The sequence below is a fragment of the Xyrauchen texanus genome, chromosome 3, assembly GCF_025860055.1.
Source record: "Xyrauchen texanus isolate HMW12.3.18 chromosome 3, RBS_HiC_50CHRs, whole genome shotgun sequence".
In the NCBI taxonomy this organism is placed as follows: domain Eukaryota; kingdom Metazoa; phylum Chordata; class Actinopteri; order Cypriniformes; family Catostomidae; genus Xyrauchen; species Xyrauchen texanus.
The window spans coordinates 46,280,977-46,291,690 of NC_068278.1; positions in this window are offsets into that span (position 1 = coordinate 46,280,977).

Sequence of the window (10,714 nt, forward strand, 5' to 3'; positions counted from 1 at the left end):
GGACATTAGAGTACCGTGTTAATACCATACATTAAGGGATAGTTAACCCAAAAATGAAAATTGATAAGAATCAAATAAGAATATCTCAGCTCTGTGGTTCTATATAATGAAAGTGATGAGAGCTCCAAAAATCATATAAAGGCATCTTAAAATTAATATATGACTCCAGTGGTTTAATATGTCTTCGGAAGCCATGCAATAATTTTGGGTGAGAAACCACCCTAAACCTCACTCCCATCCGGGTCACGGCACCATTGCGACGCTCCTGTTCTACCAGCTCTGTACAGGACTCGAACCGGCGTCTCCGGCATGGGAGGCGAGTTCGCTAACAAGGAGGCTGAAGGCTACAGCTAATGCACCTCTTGAGGTCAGGAGAGTGAGGTTTATACACATCGCACAGTTACCTATCAGCTGGCTCCTGTTATACTTGCAATATATGGACATGCAAAGCTGAGATATTCTTCAAAGAATCTTTGTTTGTGTTCTACAGAAGAAAGAAATTCATACACATCTGGGATGGCATGAAGGTGAGTGCGTTAATGATCAGAGAATTTAAATTTTTGGGTGAACTATTCCTTTAATGTTTCAAAATGTAAACGTACGTGTTTGTGAAGTGATAGTGGCTGTAGTACACTATATCGCCACACGGGTGTGCTGGTGTGCTTTCTCTCTGGCTGGAACAGTCTATTCTCTCTTCGGCTGTTTAATGTGAAACCACCACCACCTTCACATCTGCTCTCACACTACGACAACGTGAGCACAAACACTCCGAAAAACATCTAAATGGGTAGAGATGAGCTGCTGGCCGTTGTCTGACGCAGGTTTCACATAATCGGTTCCGGTGACATCCGTTTCTGTCCCACCGATGACATCTTATTTAACCACAGAGACAGAAAACAAGACAAGAAATCTGTACTCTCGGGGGAGAGTTTTGATTCGACAGCAAAAACAACAGAAATAATTTCTTTCTTTCTTTCTTTTCCCTCATTCTCTCTCTTGCTGGCTCTTTATTCCTTTTTTTTTTTTTTTTTTTATTAAAATGGGGTTTTCAAATTGAATTGGCAGTTGTTAGGCGTGTGTGTGTGCATCAATCACACGTATAAGGTTTACACAGGACACACACAGTCGTTAGAACCCAAATAACCTACTGTGACAGAACTGCAGTCACACTCATGCATTCTGTTTCCTGCTCACTGACCCAAAAATCCAATCTCCGCCATCATCCATCTCCGTGTGTGCATGTATTGTTGTGTGTGAATGTGAATGCAGGTGTTAATGTGTGTTGTGGCTTATCTCAGTCAACCAAACGCGGTACAAAAACCATATGCAGTTCAGAGAGAGTAACGCTGGAATATGAAATAAAGTATATTTAGTTTCACCGGGAACATGTTAATGTTAACATAATGACTTAATTTTCACTAAGATTTGAGAGAACATTAGACCAGTGTTTCCCAACATTTTTTCTGCCACGGCACACGTTTTACGACTAAAAAATTATACGGGACACAACTATCCCACATAGGCTAACCATCGTCAATATTTTTTCCTTTTCAAGTACCTGTCCATGTTTTCTTTCCGTCTTAGTAGCGTGTTTACTTGTAATGTTTGAAATTCGGCTATGCAAACGTCACAAAGGTAGGCTAGACTGTGTGAGGTCACAGGTAGCAAGAGTGCTAAATGGGTATTTAACAAACCTACAAATTAGCTTCTTTTCTAATTTGTAGATTTGTTCTTGCAATGCCACAAAAATTACAGAGATATCAACTCATGAGGGGTGAAAAAGGTAAGACAATCACTGGTCCACAAAAAGATTTTCTGGGAATATTTATTTTTAAAAGAATAAGCTAAAAGCACCAATTCCAGCTATTTTAGTGATTCAAGTTTATTCAAGTTTACAATTGTGCAGAATTAGCTGCAAAATAAAGAGTATTTTGGTGAGGCTTGCTTCTGTTTCACAAATTTGTTAAATTGTATTTACCTGATCAGTTCAGTGACCCCTTCTGGAAATGTCTCTAGGTGGCAATAAATGAGCGTCTTATGTGCTATGAGTGAGTCAGTGAATCATTTTGAGTAGTTCATGACCGAAATCTACCTAGAGATTTTATAGTGTTTAAGCATTAAAAGAACAAAGCAGATCTATAGTCTTCTTCTGTCAGAGCATTATTTCATCCAAAAAGACAAAAATAATAGTCTAATAATAGTGAGTTTCAATAACATTCTTACCTTCTCCTTTATTAAAACTTGCATGACTATAAATCTACTGACTTCAGTATAAGAATTATAAACACAAAACAGCTATATGTTATAATTTTACTACAGTAGCCTATTTAAACTGATGAGCATGGCTTTTATCAGAAAAGACCATAATAATAGACAAAGTATTATAATTTTGAGTTTCAGTAATGTTCTTTTGTCATTGTAAAGAGCATTTCACATGAGTTGAGTCGAGGTGTCAATGCTCTGTTCAACGCCAGCCTCAAGCGCCACATTGCCCTCCACATGACAAGAGTCGCAGAATGCATCACAGAGGGGTGAGTTTGCGAGTTTGCCATGTAAAAAAGCAGAAGGTGTATGCAATAAACATTGAAAACATGTATTTGGAAGAGTGAAAAAAAGCTTGCAGTGCTTTGATAGCAGAAAGTAATAAAATTGCTCATTTAGGTTTAGGTCTAAGTGTTTTCTTGGTGAATTTAAATTAGTTCAATAACTGGGGTCTCTGATATTTGTAAATGATAAGGTAATATTTAATTAAAAGAAATGAGTTATTCAATGTCTCTTCACAAATTTGGACAGTTTTAAATATTTCTTGTTGCTTAGTACTCTCAAAGACATTATTGGTGAAGCAAAAACGTGTGTGTGAAAAACACTTTGGTGTAAAGTGGCGTCAATTCATAGACTTGACACGAGTCGTGAAAGACCCTTAACGTGTATAAAATATCACGCACATTAACCATTGCTCTTCACAATCACAAAAGTGACCAATAATGGTTTCAAGATGGCACATTTCTCCAAAAGGTGAGGAGTTTGGATCCCTAAAATAATTTTTTTTCATGCATTTTTTTTTGTTGGAATTTGATAATTTTCTGGCACACTGGTTGGGAAACACTGCATTAGACTAATACAGTTTTACATGCTCCGAAGTTCAGCAGAGACTGATTACCAAAAAATTATCATTTTGTGATAGTGTCTTGTAGCCCCATACTGTCAAGAGCTTTCTCTCTTTATCGACTGCTGTTAATTTGGCTTAGAGCTACAGTTTTTTAGCTATTAAAAGTATGAAAATAAATTTAACAACATCCATGAATTTAGATGTTTTATTATAGTATCATTTTATATTTGTTCTCACATTTCTCATAAACAATTGCAATGTGCCAAGTTTAAATAAGCTACAGCGAATTGGAAGAGTATCAGTGAATAACAGATTCAATTTCTTGAATCTGAAAATTATTGTATGGCTTCAGAAGACTTGAAATATCGGGCACCAGTTGAATAGTCTAAGTTGATGGGGCCTTTTTTCCGTATCTTTTTTTTTGGTTCTTGACAGCCACTGGTCATTGCTTTTACTGTATGAAAAAAGCAGCATTACAATTCTGTAAAACTTACCTTTATGTGTTCCAGATTTATGAAGAGAATAATATAATATGTCCCTGGTCATAACAATGTGTTCCGTCCTAAGTCGATCACTTTGACGGTGTGTCAGTAGCTGACAATGTGGGAGCTCAAATATACATTTAGAACAGCACTGGAGGTGCATTTTACCAGAATTTGAATAAGAAGCTAATTAAACTACTGTGAACTTGCCTACAAACAGACACATAATACAGGACTTCCTGGAGAGTTCAGAATGTCATAATAAAAGCGTGAGGGTTTAAAAGTTAAAGGTGTACGATTGAGATATATTACTATTATTTGTTTACAAATGATAATAATATTTAAGTTATCTTACAACTAAATTGAACAAAAAAAGAGTCCAGATACAAGTTGAGAACAATTTGCAAAAAAAAAAAAAAAACGGTGACTGGAATTACTGTTAATTTTGCTGCTACATTATCCAGTATAGTAGTTAATAATAAAGTGTTTCTTAATAAGCTACAAATTTATATTGATATGTGTAGTTAGAGGTTTGTGTTTCTTTATATATTAAAGAGTACTCCCAAATAGTTCCACACAATAAACTGATTATGCAAAAAATAACACTGGTATCGGATCGGTATCGGCCGATGATGAGATTTCTGATATTGGATTCGGATTGGAAGAGAAAAAGTGGTATCGGTGCATCCCTAGACATTACTATATTACAGTTTTTTTCTATACAAATAAAAATAACTTTACATTCACTACCCAGTTGGCTAGTGTCATTGTACCAAATCCCTTGGGCAGGTGCTTGACGGTCTTGTTCCTTTCCCACTGAGTGAGAAGATGCGTTAAGACATTGGACCACTACCTAGTATGGCTAGTGTCTCTGTCTTGGCATCGAGCCATACGGTTTATTGTTACTTCAGTTTCCTTCCTATTTTTCAATATGAATTTAAAACTTTTGCTAAAAATCATTGTGGCGTGAATCACATCTGAGAATTGTTTCTTGAGAATCATTTGTTCGATATATTCTTTGTAGGCTTGTCTGTTCCTGCATGGATGATCAATAAATCAGCTGTGCTGTCCTAAGATAGATCACAAGAGAGAGAGTGAGAAGCTAGACAAGTCTCTCAGGACAGGCAAGATAATGCCATGAGAGGACCACTGGCGTATTGGACACCCCTGGAGTTATGAGCCACTGAACCTCTGGTAAGATCTTGAGCCATCATTATACTGCAAAGGAATCTGCATCTAAAGAGGCTTATAAACAATTAAGTGGTGGGTTTACACCAGTGTCGGGTACTTGTCAAGAAAACAAACACCAAATAGAGGAGGCTAATTCATTACAGGGGTGTATTTTTTTAACCCTCATATTTAGAATAACTGGGAAATTTTTGCCCGTATTAATTTATGCCATGGTATTGACTTCTTATTGTGGCACTAGGTTGGATTGCGAGACAAAATTTTATCAGTCATTTCTAGATATTTGCGACCCACTGGACAAAGGTTTCATCACAGATATTTATTTACTGTATTATGCATAAGTGGAAAAACTGACACAGTTAGGAACTTGTAGGGAAGCTCAGTGAAATTGTAGTTGTATTTCGGCATATCTAGCTGTAAACTTTGAATCCTTTTTATGTACGTTCACACCGAGAGCATTTTTGCATCAGCACTGTTTTTCAATTGTTTTTCTATGTAAACATGCACTACATGGATATCTTTGACCACCATGTCTTGCTGTTTTTTCAGCTTCTCGTGCAGGATTGCCGCATTTTTGCCATTCAAGTAAAAAAGAACTTGAACTCTTAAAAAAAACTTGTCTTGAGACCCCTGCATTTTGCTCTTTGTGACATTGCATCTACTTTTTTTTTTAGTCAAGGATGTGTTCGGTGTAAACAGCCCCTTTATCTTTCTTCGATCCTACTCCTTTAAGTGATGACAAAGCTGGGTTCATGAAACATTCAAGAATGATGCATTATACGGGCTGTTTTTTATTTAAAAATGAAATATATTTTACAATAATGATATGGTATTTTAAAGGTGATTTATTTATTTAATTGGCTATTTTGGTTTATTTATTTATTTTTCATAATGAGCATCGCCCTGCTAGCAGCCCACTGGGAAAAGTCCCAACCCTCCCAATGGCCAATCTGACCCTGGGCATACTTGTATTAAAACTGGAATTCCAATCACGAATGAACTGTATAGCATGGTCAAAAGTTTAATGTTTATGGTCTTATACAGCTGGCAGAAAACAAGACATGCTCTCATTGACAATGATACAGTTTATAGACTGACAGATTTAGATCTTTTAAATGATAGAAATGTAGAAATCTTTCTTTCTTCACCCTTCCTCAAAGTAGTTTGTGTGTGATATGCAAGTGGCCTTTTGCTTGTCCATTTAATTTGCTCAATGCTTCAGCATCAATACAGGAAATGCCATTGTTCTCTTTCCAACCACATGCAGCACTGTTTTTAGTCACTACCTGTGTCCACTGGTCTAAGATCAGCCGTGTGGTTTCTCTGATAATGTTTAGACTGAACAGCTGGTCCCAGATCAGAGCACCACATCACTCTGCAGGACATTTCATCAAGAGAGACCACAATGAATTGGAGTCAGAAAAATCAAAGGCTTCTCTACTTTTAGAGGACAATGTCATTTATTTTATATAAAAACAGTGCAGCCCCCTGTTGCATGGATGTGAGATGGAAAAACAGAGTGAAATCTGTAAACAGCAAGAGTCGATAAGGGGCTCTGGGGTGACCTGATCATGTGTGACCCCCTGTCGGGCGCATCAGTGGTTCCCATGGTGACTGAGTGTCTGTGAGTTGAGTTCTGCTTTCACAGTCGATGGCTTTCTCTCTCTCTCTCTCTTGCTCTCTCTCTCCCTCGCTCTGTAACTTCATACCTTAAACGGGGATGACTAATTACTATAGTTAATTAATGTAACGTGTTCTTGCATGCATATGAGGTCTTTGCCATACTTTCAGTGTTTTTTGAGCATTTTTGAGTGTGTGTTTCTGTGAGTATGTGTGTGCTTGCCCATAGACTTGGCTAATCCCTGATCGTGAGATGGCAGAGAAAATTCTGGATTTCTTAGGGCTGTCTTAGTTGTCTGTCAATAAATAATGCCAAAGATTTGCGCATGCACAGACACAGTTTGTAACATCAACTCCCCATTAACATTCTGTATCCAATGTGAACAAAATGTAATTTTCTGTTCATAAATGTCCCATGTCTCCATCACTCATAAACATGCAGGAGCATTCTCTTGATACTCTGCAGCAGACAGAGCCACTGCTTTTAGCCAAATGGAAATATATGTTAATGTGTGCATGCAATTAGGTGAGAAAGAGATAAAGAGAGAAAGTGTGAGTAGGTCTGAAAATATGGTTCACTTAATGTGTGTATGCACTGCAATTTGAATAGAGAGATAGAGAGAAAGGGACAAAATGAAAGAGGGAAAGTTCTGAAAACATGACTCGCTTCCTCTCCTTAACATTAAATGATTTTGTGCATAAAATCTCCATGTGAACAAAAGGGATGAGGGGCATAGGAAACACAGGCAGAACCAGCTGATGTGGTAAAGCGTGAAATTCCCACTAAATCCCATAAAGCATTTCTTTCGTAACCCGACTACATTACGTCTCGTCTCTGTTTCAGACCTCTTCAAATGAATCCTCTCCTTATGCTGGTTTTCTGTAGTGCTGCTTTACTGTCTGCCTTTCCCAAGAAATGACCGAAAATTACACAGCATTATCGCATTACACCAGTCTAAAAGTCCTTCATTGGTCCTTTGTAAATTTTCACATTTCTGTTACTGGTGTTCAGATACTTAATGGCTATGCAGCTAAATCCTTATCTAATAAGCTTGTGAGGTTTGTGCAAAACATGTCTCTGTGGTCTTCCAGCACTGTTCCAACAGTACTAAGACTTATGTGGATGCACAATCCTCACAAATGCCTATTAAAAGCACACTAAGACCCTTGATGCATTTACACTTTAAACACACCTTTTGGCATAGAGTTTGCCTAATTTAGCTTACCATACTAAAATACTAGCATGACTATTCTTGAATACAGTTTTTGAATAGCTTTGGTACTATCATCACAAGTACAAAGAAGAACAAAGCTGTAAACTGATCATACTTTTTTAGTTAATTCGGTCATTCAGTACCAGCTATTGTGCTTTAATTAGGGATGTAAAAATGTCCTTTTAGACAACCATTGTTTCAAAATATTTAAACTCGATTTCTGGAAGTCATCAAAGACAAATGTCTAATTTATGCTCCAATAACTGCTGCTGTAAGCCCCAAATAGCTTAAAACCTTATATCTGCTTTTACCTTAGGATGTTCACTAAAAAAATTAGACATTGTTTCCTTGTCTGTGAGCTTGCTTGGCTGAATGTTATATCTTAGATGTCCAGAACAAAATATGCCATCCAGAAGGAAAAGCATGCAAAACAAATCATCAGAAAATGATTTTGTCTATTGTATATAATGTATTATATCATTGCAAAGGGGAGCTTTGAGTTTCAAGTTTACTCAGATGCTAAGATATTCAATGAAACAACAAGGGTGGTGCAAGAAAGGAAAATTAGACTGAATGTCTATGGACAAGTTTATCTGTGAGTGCTAAAATGTGTTAGAGCAACACCTACATTTTAGGTCTGTATATTGTGATGATGTGTGATAGAGATTTTTTTTATTAGGATGTCTTCAAAAATAATGACATAAATAGTTTCATTTATCACTTAATGTCATACAAAGTCCAGTAAATATAAAAGCTAAATCAATATTTGGTGTGACCACCTTTGCCTTTAAAACAGCACCAATTCTCCTACTTACACCTGGACACAGTTTTTCTTGTTTGTTGGCTGATAGGATGTTCCAAGTTTTGGAGAACTTGCCACAGTTCTTCTATCTGTTTAGGCTGTCTCAATTGCGTCGGTCTTGTTATGCAATCTCAGACTGACATGATGTTCAGTGGGGGGCTTTGTGGGGGCCATGACATCTGTTGCAGGGCTCCCTGTTCTTCTGTTCTAATCTTTTCTATTTGCAAAAGGAATGTTTGGGAGTCTAACATTTATATTTCCTATTGACACACTAAAGCTGAAGATATAAATAACCATCTTAAGACAAATGCTTTTGAGAAACATCTTGTATAGAAACATCTATATACACACACACACACACACACACACACACACACTACCGATCAGATGTTTTGAAACAGTTGAATTAAATGTTTCTCATGATCATAAAAATCTTTTGATCTGAAGGCGTATGCTTAAATGTTTTAAATACATTTTGTAGGCAAGAATATAATTTCAAAATTTATGTCATTATAAAGCTAAAATGTAATAAAAAAAAGTTTTTTAAATTGATGACTATATAATAAAGAAAAATAGCTAATAAGTGCCCAACATAGATGGGAACTCCTTCAATATTGTTTAAAAACCATCCCACGGTGATACCTCAAGTAGTTGGAAGTTAATTTCTCAGCAAACAATTCGCAGTCAATTCAAGAGGTGTTGAATGACAGTACTGACATTACAGTACTGTATTGTGCAGTTGTCATCGCAGTAAACAAACACTTAAATGACCTAACTATATTGACATAAAATTAAAATGCCTGTAATATTTATCCAATGAATAATCAAAAGATGTGATCAGTGAAATATGAAACTACCATAAGGTTTTCTGTCAATAAAATGGCGTATACTGTCAATACTGCAAATTATACTGTAAGAAGTTCTTGCACTAATGTAAGCATTTACTGCACACAATTTTGTATTTTTTTTATTTGTAAATTTTGTTAAGGTGATGGGTTGCACGAAATTGATTTATCTACATTTAAGATAAATATTATAAAATGTATTGAAAATACATATTATTTTTAAATTAAAACATAAAAAGATCATTTATATTGAGTAAATGCAACAAAATCTAATCATTTGTATTCTACCTAATTTTAATGTGTACATTTGGCTTACATTAGGTTAACTCGGTATTCTTCAATTTCAGTAAATAGCCCAGTTGAAGCTGAAAATAAAGAGAACATTAGTTGTCAATTACCTTCATTCAGATAATATTAAAGCTATATTATTTCCTTGTTTCACTGACTACATGTTCAGTTAAGGAGACGTGGCGCTTCTTTAAATTCACAGTATCCACCTCTTCAGTCACCACTGCTTTGAGGCTTGAAAGACTGAAATATTGCTTGTAAAATTCATAGGGTTCATCACGTTTTGTCCAGAATAATCTGGGTAAGAATTTCAGACACTGCTGACATACAGACGCAGAAAACTCACAGAGAGTGAAAATATGAGAAATGAATCTGCAAAGTAGCCAAATTATCCTATCTGCAAAATCTGCTATCTTAGAGGTAAATGTTTATACTTTGCATATATTTATATTTGTAAAATGGTAAATGGTCTGTACTTATATAGCGCCTTTTTTAACCTTAACGGTATTCAAAGTGCTTTACACTGTGACTCATTCACCCATTCAAGGCTCTAGGCTGCCATTGGGAGCAATTTGGGATTCTGTGTCTTGCCCAACGACACTTCGGCATGTGGAGTCGTGCGGGCCAGGAATCAAACCACCAACCCTGCGATTAGTGGCTGACCCGCTCTACAAACTGAGCCACAGCCGGCCCTTTTAAAAAAAATTTTTTTTTACTTTTGCACATGTTTTGGCAAACATTTTGTTTTCTTTCATGTTGTTGTATAGTTAAGTGCATAGTTGAAATGAAATTTCAAGCACTGTCAGCAGTGTCCTTCAGTGTGACATACTTTTAAAGTATTTTAAAGAACATTTTCTTATTTTAATTGTAAACACTTTACAGTATGATTGTTTTTGTTAACAACTACATTGGTTAACATGAACTAACAATAAATAATACAACAAATAACATTAAAAGTTGTGTATGTTAAATTAACATTTATTAATGCAATATGAACCAAAATAAACAATTTTATTTTTATAAAATAACATTACGATTTATAAATACTGTCCATTTTAATTGCTCATTGTTATTTCATGATACCTTATGCAATTACTGTTAACAAATAAAACCTTATTGTAAAGTGTTACCCTGTAATTATTATACTTGCATGACCTTATATTCAT